Genomic DNA, 9,495 nt, shown 5'->3' with positions numbered 1-9,495 from the left:
CCCGGGTGGTAGGGGGATGACAGGAGAAGGGAAGCGGGTGGTGAGAAAGGTACAGAGGGCAGGGTTTGGGGGCTGGGAAGGAAAGGGAAAAGATTAGGGTTTGGGGATGATGAAAGGGCTTTCTACGGGTAAGGATGGCAAAGGGTGGCAGTGACGGAAAGTCAGGCAACCTGTCCTGTCCGTCTTTTTGTATCGTGAATTGGAAAGACTGCAAGGGGGAGGGGAGTTGCTTGCGCCCTAAAGGAGGAGTTATTCAGATTCATTGCAGTGGGCGGCGGCTGCAAAACGCACCATTCTTCTTGTTTTTGCTCTGCAAAGCAGCCTTTTCAAGGGTTGGCTTGGGTGACAAAATGTCTTGTGTAGGCGTGGGTTTGTCTCCCTCTCGCTCTCTCTCCCTAAGATGTGTCCGGCATAGGCCAGGGTGCCACTCGAGGCCCAAACCAATTCTGGTTATCGCTTCTCGGCCTTTTGGCTAAGATCAAGTGTAGTATCTGTTCTTATCAGTTTAATATCTGATACGTCCCCTATCTGGGGACCATATATTAAATGGATTTTTAGAACAGGGAGATGGAAAAAGAGCTTGCTCTGTCCACTCCACGCATTGACCTGGTATTGCAGTACCTCCAGGAACGGTGCACCCCTTCTTAACCCAGTTTCCAAAAGCAGAACTCGATTCACCTGATTCATATTAGCCCGATTAGCGAATTGAAATGAATTTTTATCTAACACACTTTTTACTTGCTTTATTCATCCAAATAGCAAACTCATCACCACTCAACTTCACCAACTCTGCTATGTCCCGTGCAGTATCTTGTTGTCAGTCTAATCTAGATCATGTGTAATTGAATGGAATAGATCCCTTTTGGACAAAGTGGAGTCAGATGCTGCAGTGACCACAGGTGTGAGAGGATCTACAATTGGCATCTGGTGTTATCTCTCTGCTTCCACTCCAAATAAAGTTACCTGTTGTTACCTGAACGTCAAATACTAAGAATGGGCGGCCTATGAAAGAATTAGTACTTTCATTAAGTATACTAAACCGGCTAATTGGGAATAGACAAACTGTAAAAAGCCCTCTGAGAAAGCCCCTCTCTAACCTTTGTTAGTAAGCTTTTCTGTAGCCTGCCTGTTGATGTATTTTCGGTTTGAACAGTGCACAACATGAAGAGACGGAACACTGGCGGCTTGTCACAATGCCCCCCGATGACATCACAATAGCGCTGCTGCCTAGAAAACAAGCTGCGCAGAAGAAGTTGTTCTTTGGGTGGGAGGGTGGGCTAGTGGAAGGAGGGGGCAATCTCTTTTTTTCCCGGGTGGTAGGGGGATGACAGGAGAAGGGAAGCGGGTGGTGAGAAAGGTACAGAGGGCAGGGTTTGGGGGCTGGGAAGGAAAGGGAAAAGATTAGGGTTTGGGGATGATGAAAGGGCTTTCTACGGGTAAGGATGGCAAAGGGTGGCAGTGACGGAAAGTCAGGCAACCTGTCCTGTCCGTCTTTTTGTATCGTGAATTGGAAAGACTGCAAGGGGGAGGGGAGTTGCTTGCGCCCTAAAGGAGGAGTTATTCAGATTCATTGCAGTGGGCGGCGGCTGCAAAACGCACCATTCTTCTTGTTTTTGCTCTGCAAAGCAGCCTTTTCAAGGGTTGGCTTGGGTGACAAAATGTCTTGTGTAGGCGTGGGTTTGTCTCCCTCTCGCTCTCTCTCCCTAAGATGTGTCCGGCATAGGCCAGGGTGCCACTCGAGGCCCAAACCAATTCTGGTTATTGCTTCTCGGCCTTTTGGCTAAGATCAAGTGTAGTATCTGTTCTTATCAGTTTAATATCTGATACGTCCCCTATCTGGGGACCATATATTAAATGGATTTTTAGAACAGGGAGATGGAAAAAGAGCTTGCTCTGTCCACTCCACGCATTGACCTGGTATTGCAGTACCTCCAGGAACGGTGCACCCCTTCTTAACCCAGTTTCCAAAAGCAGAACTCGATTCACCTGATTCATATTAGCCCGATTAGCGAATTGAAATGAATTTTTATCTAACACACTTTTTCCTTGCTTTATTCATCCAAATAGCAAACTCATCACCACTCAACTTCACCAACTCTGCTATGTCCCGTGCAGTATCTTGTTGTCAGTCTAATCTAGATCATGTGTAATTGAATGGAATAGATCCCTTTTGGACAAAGTGGAGTCAGATGCTGCAGTGACCACAGGTGTGAGAGGATCTACAATTGGCATCTGGTGTTATCTCTCTGCTTCCACTCCAAATAAAGTTACCTGTTGTTACCTGAACGTCAAATACTAAGAATGGGCGGCCTATGAAAGAATTAGTACTTTCATTAAGTATACTAAACCGGCTAATTGGGAATAGACAAACTGTAAAAAGCCCTCTGAGAAAGCCCCTCTCTAACCTTTGTTAGTAAGCTTTTCTGTAGCCTGCCTGTTGATGTATTTTCGGTTTGAACAGTGCACAACATGAAGAGACGGAACACTGGCGGCTTGTCACAATGCCCCCCGATGACATCACAATAGCGCTGCTGCCTAGAAAACAAGCTGCGCAGAAGAAGTTGTTCTTTGGGTGGGAGGGTGGGCTAGTGGAAGGAGGGGGCAATCTCTTTTTTTCCCGGGTGGTAGGGGGATGACAGGAGAAGGGAAGCGGGTGGTGAGAAAGGTACAGAGGGCAGGGTTTGGGGGCTGGGAAGGAAAGGGAAAAGATTAGGGTTTGGGGATGATGAAAGGGCTTTCTACGGGTAAGGATGGCAAAGGGTGGCAGTGACGGAAAGTCAGGCAACCTGTCCTGTCCGTCTTTTTGTATCGTGAATTGGAAAGACTGCAAGGGGGAGGGGAGTTGCTTGCGCCCTAAAGGAGGAGTTATTCAGATTCATTGCAGTGGGCGGCGGCTGCAAAACGCACCATTCTTCTTGTTTTTGCTCTGCAAAGCAGCCTTTTCAAGGGTTGGCTTGGGTGACAAAATGTCTTGTGTAGGCGTGGGTTTGTCTCCCTCTCGCTCTCTCTCCCTAAGATGTGTCCGGCATAGGCCAGGGTGCCACTCGAGGCCCAAACCAATTCTGGTTATCGCTTCTCGGCCTTTTGGCTAAGATCAAGTGTAGTATCTGTTCTTATCAGTTTAATATCTGATACGTCCCCTATCTGGGGACCATATATTAAATGGATTTTTAGAACAGGGAGATGGAAAAAGAGCTTGCTCTGTCCACTCCACGCATTGACCTGGTATTGCAGTACCTCCAGGAACGGTGCACCCCTTCTTAACCCAGTTTCCAAAAGCAGAACTCGATTCACCTGATTCATATTAGCCCGATTAGCGAATTGAAATGAATTTTTATCTAACACACTTTTTACTTGCTTTATTCATCCAAATAGCAAACTCATCACCACTCAACTTCACCAACTCTGCTATGTCCCGTGCAGTATCTTGTTGTCAGTCTAATCTAGATCATGTGTAATTGAATGGAATAGATCCCTTTTGGACAAAGTGGAGTCAGATGCTGCAGTGACCACAGGTGTGAGAGGATCTACAATTGGCATCTGGTGTTATCTCTCTGCTTCCACTCCAAATAAAGTTACCTGTTGTTACCTGAACGTCAAATACTAAGAATGGGCGGCCTATGAAAGAATTAGTACTTTCATTAAGTATACTAAACCGGCTAATTGGGAATAGACAAACTGTAAAAAGCCCTCTGAGAAAGCCCCTCTCTAACCTTTGTTAGTAAGCTTTTCTGTAGCCTGCCTGTTGATGTATTTTCGGTTTGAACAGTGCACAACATGAAGAGACGGAACACTGGCGGCTTGTCACAATGCCCCCCGATGACATCACAATAGCGCTGCTGCCTAGAAAACAAGCTGCGCAGAAGAAGTTGTTCTTTGGGTGGGAGGGTGGGCTAGTGGAAGGAGGGGGCAATCTCTTTTTTTCCCGGGTGGTAGGGGGATGACAGGAGAAGGGAAGCGGGTGGTGAGAAAGGTACAGAGGGCAGGGTTTGGGGGCTGGGAAGGAAAGGGAAAAGATTAGGGTTTGGGGATGATGAAAGGGCTTTCTACGGGTAAGGATGGCAAAGGGTGGCAGTGACGGAAAGTCAGGCAACCTGTCCTGTCCGTCTTTTTGTATCGTGAATTGGAAAGACTGCAAGGGGGAGGGGAGTTGCTTGCGCCCTAAAGGAGGAGTTATTCAGATTCATTGCAGTGGGCGGCGGCTGCAAAACGCACCATTCTTCTTGTTTTTGCTCTGCAAAGCAGCCTTTTCAAGGGTTGGCTTGGGTGACAAAATGTCTTGTGTAGGCGTGGGTTTGTCTCCCTCTCGCTCTCTCTCCCTAAGATGTGTCCGGCATAGGCCAGGGTGCCACTCGAGGCCCAAACCAATTCTGGTTATCGCTTCTCGGCCTTTTGGCTAAGATCAAGTGTAGTATCTGTTCTTATCAGTTTAATATCTGATACGTCCCCTATCTGGGGACCATATATTAAATGGATTTTTAGAACAGGGAGATGGAAAAAGAGCTTGCTCTGTCCACTCCACGCATTGACCTGGTATTGCAGTACCTCCAGGAACGGTGCACCCCTTCTTAACCCAGTTTCCAAAAGCAGAACTCGATTCACCTGATTCATATTAGCCCGATTAGCGAATTGAAATGAATTTTTATCTAACACACTTTTTACTTGCTTTATTCATCCAAATAGCAAACTCATCACCACTCAACTTCACCAACTCTGCTATGTCCCGTGCAGTATCTTGTTGTCAGTCTAATCTAGATCATGTGTAATTGAATGGAATAGATCCCTTTTGGACAAAGTGGAGTCAGATGCTGCAGTGACCACAGGTGTGAGAGGATCTACAATTGGCATCTGGTGTTATCTCTCTGCTTCCACTCCAAATAAAGTTACCTGTTGTTACCTGAACGTCAAATACTAAGAATGGGCGGCCTATGAAAGAATTAGTACTTTCATTAAGTATACTAAACCGGCTAATTGGGAATAGACAAACTGTAAAAAGCCCTCTGAGAAAGCCCCTCTCTAACCTTTGTTAGTAAGCTTTTCTGTAGCCTGCCTGTTGATGTATTTTCGGTTTGAACAGTGCACAACATGAAGAGACGGAACACTGGCGGCTTGTCACAATGCCCCCCGATGACATCACAATAGCGCTGCTGCCTAGAAAACAAGCTGCGCAGAAGAAGTTGTTCTTTGGGTGGGAGGGTGGGCTAGTGGAAGGAGGGGGCAATCTCTTTTTTTCCCGGGTGGTAGGGGGATGACAGGAGAAGGGAAGCGGGTGGTGAGAAAGGTACAGAGGGCAGGGTTTGGGGGCTGGGAAGGAAAGGGAAAAGATTAGGGTTTGGGGATGATGAAAGGGCTTTCTACGGGTAAGGATGGCAAAGGGTGGCAGTGACGGAAAGTCAGGCAACTTGTCCTGTCCGTCTTTTTGTATCGTGAATTGGAAAGACTGCAAGGGGGAGGGGAGTTGCTTGCGCCCTAAAGGAGGAGTTATTCAGATTCATTGCAGTGGGCGGCGGCTGCAAAACGCACCATTCTTCTTGTTTTTGCTCTGCAAAGCAGCCTTTTCAAGGGTTGGCTTGGGTGACAAAATGTCTTGTGTAGGCGTGGGTTTGTCTCCCTCTCGCTCTCTCTCCCTAAGATGTGTCCGGCATAGGCCAGGGTGCCACTCGAGGCCCAAACCAATTCTGGTTATCGCTTCTCGGCCTTTTGGCTAAGATCAAGTGTAGTATCTGTTCTTATCAGTTTAATATCTGATACGTCCCCTATCTGGGGACCATATATTAAATGGATTTTTAGAACAGGGAGATGGAAAAAGAGCTTGCTCTGTCCACTCCACGCATTGACCTGGTATTGCAGTACCTCCAGGAACGGTGCACCCCTTCTTAACCCAGTTTCCAAAAGCAGAACTCGATTCACCTGATTCATATTAGCCCGATTAGCGAATTGAAATGAATTTTTATCTAACACACTTTTTACTTGCTTTATTCATCCAAATAGCAAACTCATCACCACTCAACTTCACCAACTCTGCTATGTCCCGTGCAGTATCTTGTTGTCAGTCTAATCTAGATCATGTGTAATTGAATGGAATAGATCCCTTTTGGACAAAGTGGAGTCAGATGCTGCAGTGACCACAGGTGTGAGAGGATCTACAATTGGCATCTGGTGTTATCTCTCTGCTTCCACTCCAAATAAAGTTACCTGTTGTTACCTGAACGTCAAATACTAAGAATGGGCGGCCTATGAAAGAATTAGTACTTTCATTAAGTATACTAAACCGGCTAATTGGGAATAGACAAACTGTAAAAAGCCCTCTGAGAAAGCCCCTCTCTAACCTTTGTTAGTAAGCTTTTCTGTAGCCTGCCTGTTGATGTATTTTCGGTTTGAACAGTGCACAACATGAAGAGACGGAACACTGGCGGCTTGTCACAATGCCCCCCGATGACATCACAATAGCGCTGCTGCCTAGAAAACAAGCTGCGCAGAAGAAGTTGTTCTTTGGGTGGGAGGGTGGGCTAGTGGAAGGAGGGGGCAATCTCTTTTTTTCCCGGGTGGTAGGGGGATGACAGGAGAAGGGAAGCGGGTGGTGAGAAAGGTACAGAGGGCAGGGTTTGGGGGCTGGGAAGGAAAGGGAAAAGATTAGGGTTTGGGGATGATGAAAGGGCTTTCTACGGGTAAGGATGGCAAAGGGTGGCAGTGACGGAAAGTCAGGCAACCTGTCCTGTCCGTCTTTTTGTATCGTGAATTGGAAAGACTGCAAGGGGGAGGGGAGTTGCTTGCGCCCTAAAGGAGGAGTTATTCAGATTCATTGCAGTGGGCGGCGGCTGCAAAACGCACCATTCTTCTTGTTTTTGCTCTGCAAAGCAGCCTTTTCAAGGGTTGGCTTGGGTGACAAAATGTCTTGTGTAGGCGTGGGTTTGTCTCCCTCTCGCTCTCTCTCCCTAAGATGTGTCCGGCATAGGCCAGGGTGCCACTCGAGGCCCAAACCAATTCTGGTTATCGCTTCTCGGCCTTTTGGCTAAGATCAAGTGTAGTATCTGTTCTTATCAGTTTAATATCTGATACGTCCCCTATCTGGGGACCATATATTAAATGGATTTTTAGAACAGGGAGATGGAAAAAGAGCTTGCTCTGTCCACTCCACGCATTGACCTGGTATTGCAGTACCTCCAGGAACGGTGCACCCCTTCTTAACCCAGTTTCCAAAAGCAGAACTCGATTCACCTGATTCATATTAGCCCGATTAGCGAATTGAAATGAATTTTTATCTAACACACTTTTTACTTGCTTTATTCATCCAAATAGCAAACTCATCACCACTCAACTTCACCAACTCTGCTATGTCCCGTGCAGTATCTTGTTGTCAGTCTAATCTAGATCATGTGTAATTGAATGGAATAGATCCCTTTTGGACAAAGTGGAGTCAGATGCTGCAGTGACCACAGGTGTGAGAGGATCTACAATTGGCATCTGGTGTTATCTCTCTGCTTCCACTCCAAATAAAGTTACCTGTTGTTACCTGAACGTCAAATACTAAGAATGGGCGGCCTATGAAAGAATTAGTACTTTCATTAAGTATACTAAACCGGCTAATTGGGAATAGACAAACTGTAAAAAGCCCTCTGAGAAAGCCCCTCTCTAACCTTTGTTAGTAAGCTTTTCTGTAGCCTGCCTGTTGATGTATTTTCGGTTTGAACAGTGCACAACATGAAGAGACGGAACACTGGCGGCTTGTCACAATGCCCCCCGATGACATCACAATAGCGCTGCTGCCTAGAAAACAAGCTGCGCAGAAGAAGTTGTTCTTTGGGTGGGAGGGTGGGCTAGTGGAAGGAGGGGGCAATCTCTTTTTTTCCCGGGTGGTAGGGGGATGACAGGAGAAGGGAAGCGGGTGGTGAGAAAGGTACAGAGGGCAGGGTTTGGGGGCTGGGAAGGAAAGGGAAAAGATTAGGGTTTGGGGATGATGAAAGGGCTTTCTACGGGTAAGGATGGCAAAGGGTGGCAGTGACGGAAAGTCAGGCAACCTGTCCTGTCCGTCTTTTTGTATCGTGAATTGGAAAGACTGCAAGGGGGAGGGGAGTTGCTTGCGCCCTAAAGGAGGAGTTATTCAGATTCATTGCAGTGGGCGGCGGCTGCAAAACGCACCATTCTTCTTGTTTTTGCTCTGCAAAGCAGCCTTTTCAAGGGTTGGCTTGGGTGACAAAATGTCTTGTGTAGGCGTGGGTTTGTCTCCCTCTCGCTCTCTCTCCCTAAGATGTGTCCGGCATAGGCCAGGGTGCCACTCGAGGCCCAAACCAATTCTGGTTATCGCTTCTCGGCCTTTTGGCTAAGATCAAGTGTAGTATCTGTTCTTATCAGTTTAATATCTGATACGTCCCCTATCTGGGGACCATATATTAAATGGATTTTTAGAACAGGGAGATGGAAAAAGAGCTTGCTCTGTCCACTCCACGCATTGACCTGGTATTGCAGTACCTCCAGGAACGGTGCACCCCTTCTTAACCCAGTTTCCAAAAGCAGAACTCGATTCACCTGATTCATATTAGCCCGATTAGCGAATTGAAATGAATTTTTATCTAACACACTTTTTACTTGCTTTATTCATCCAAATAGCAAACTCATCACCACTCAACTTCACCAACTCTGCTATGTCCCGTGCAGTATCTTGTTGTCAGTCTAATCTAGATCATGTGTAATTGAATGGAATAGATCCCTTTTGGACAAAGTGGAGTCAGATGCTGCAGTGACCACAGGTGTGAGAGGATCTACAATTGGCATCTGGTGTTATCTCTCTGCTTCCACTCCAAATAAAGTTACCTGTTGTTACCTGAACGTCAAATACTAAGAATGGGCGGCCTATGAAAGAATTAGTACTTTCATTAAGTATACTAAACCGGCTAATTGGGAATAGACAAACTGTAAAAAGCCCTCTGAGAAAGCCCCTCTCTAACCTTTGTTAGTAAGCTTTTCTGTAGCCTGCCTGTTGATGTATTTTCGGTTTGAACAGTGCACAACATGAAGAGACGGAACACTGGCGGCTTGTCACAATGCCCCCCGATGACATCACAATAGCGCTGCTGCCTAGAAAACAAGCTGCGCAGAAGAAGTTGTTCTTTGGGTGGGAGGGTGGGCTAGTGGAAGGAGGGGGCAATCTCTTTTTTTCCCGGGTGGTAGGGGGATGACAGGAGAAGGGAAGCGGGTGGTGAGAAAGGTACAGAGGGCAGGGTTTGGGGGCTGGGAAGGAAAGGGAAAAGATTAGGGTTTGGGGATGATGAAAGGGCTTTCTACGGGTAAGGATGGCAAAGGGTGGCAGTGACGGAAAGTCAGGCAACCTGTCCTGTCCGTCTTTTTGTATCGTGAATTGGAAAGACTGCAAGGGGGAGGGGAGTTGCTTGCGCCCTAAAGGAGGAGTTATTCAGATTCATTGCAGTGGGCGGCGGCTGCAAAACGCACCATTCTTCTTGTTTTTGCTCTGCAAAGCAGCCTTTTCAAGGGTTGGCT

General features: G+C 46.9%; 7 non-coding genes across 7 annotated transcripts; all 7 read left to right on the top strand.

The window, feature by feature from the left end:
- The first annotated feature begins 452 nt into the window (after nucleotides 1–452).
- Nucleotides 453–643, top strand: LOC142284350 (U2 spliceosomal RNA). Its single transcript, XR_012745870.1, has one exon. It is a non-coding gene; the product is annotated as a U2 spliceosomal RNA (small nuclear RNA).
- Nucleotides 644–1,760: 1,117 nt separating this feature from the next.
- LOC142284354 (U2 spliceosomal RNA) lies at nucleotides 1,761–1,951 on the top strand. The gene has a single exon (XR_012745874.1). It is a non-coding gene; the product is annotated as a U2 spliceosomal RNA (small nuclear RNA).
- A 1,117-nt stretch (nucleotides 1,952–3,068) lies between these two features.
- LOC142284349 (U2 spliceosomal RNA) lies at nucleotides 3,069–3,259 on the top strand. Its single transcript, XR_012745869.1, has one exon. It is a non-coding gene; the product is annotated as a U2 spliceosomal RNA (small nuclear RNA).
- A 1,117-nt stretch (nucleotides 3,260–4,376) lies between these two features.
- Nucleotides 4,377–4,567, top strand: LOC142284348 (U2 spliceosomal RNA). Its single transcript, XR_012745868.1, has one exon. It is a non-coding gene; the product is annotated as a U2 spliceosomal RNA (small nuclear RNA).
- Nucleotides 4,568–5,684: 1,117 nt separating this feature from the next.
- LOC142284347 (U2 spliceosomal RNA) lies at nucleotides 5,685–5,875 on the top strand. The gene has a single exon (XR_012745866.1). It is a non-coding gene; the product is annotated as a U2 spliceosomal RNA (small nuclear RNA).
- Nucleotides 5,876–6,992: 1,117 nt separating this feature from the next.
- Nucleotides 6,993–7,183, top strand: LOC142284346 (U2 spliceosomal RNA). The gene has a single exon (XR_012745865.1). It is a non-coding gene; the product is annotated as a U2 spliceosomal RNA (small nuclear RNA).
- A 1,117-nt stretch (nucleotides 7,184–8,300) lies between these two features.
- On the top strand, nucleotides 8,301–8,491 carry LOC142284345 (U2 spliceosomal RNA). The gene has a single exon (XR_012745864.1). It is a non-coding gene; the product is annotated as a U2 spliceosomal RNA (small nuclear RNA).
- The last annotated feature ends 1,004 nt before the right edge of the window (nucleotides 8,492–9,495 follow it).

This window comes from Anomaloglossus baeobatrachus, unplaced genomic scaffold (assembly GCF_048569485.1).
Source record: "Anomaloglossus baeobatrachus isolate aAnoBae1 unplaced genomic scaffold, aAnoBae1.hap1 Scaffold_569, whole genome shotgun sequence".
Taxonomy (NCBI): domain Eukaryota; kingdom Metazoa; phylum Chordata; class Amphibia; order Anura; family Aromobatidae; genus Anomaloglossus; species Anomaloglossus baeobatrachus.
The sequence above is the reverse complement of the archived record's forward strand: the minus strand, read 5'-3'. Positions and strand labels throughout refer to the sequence as shown.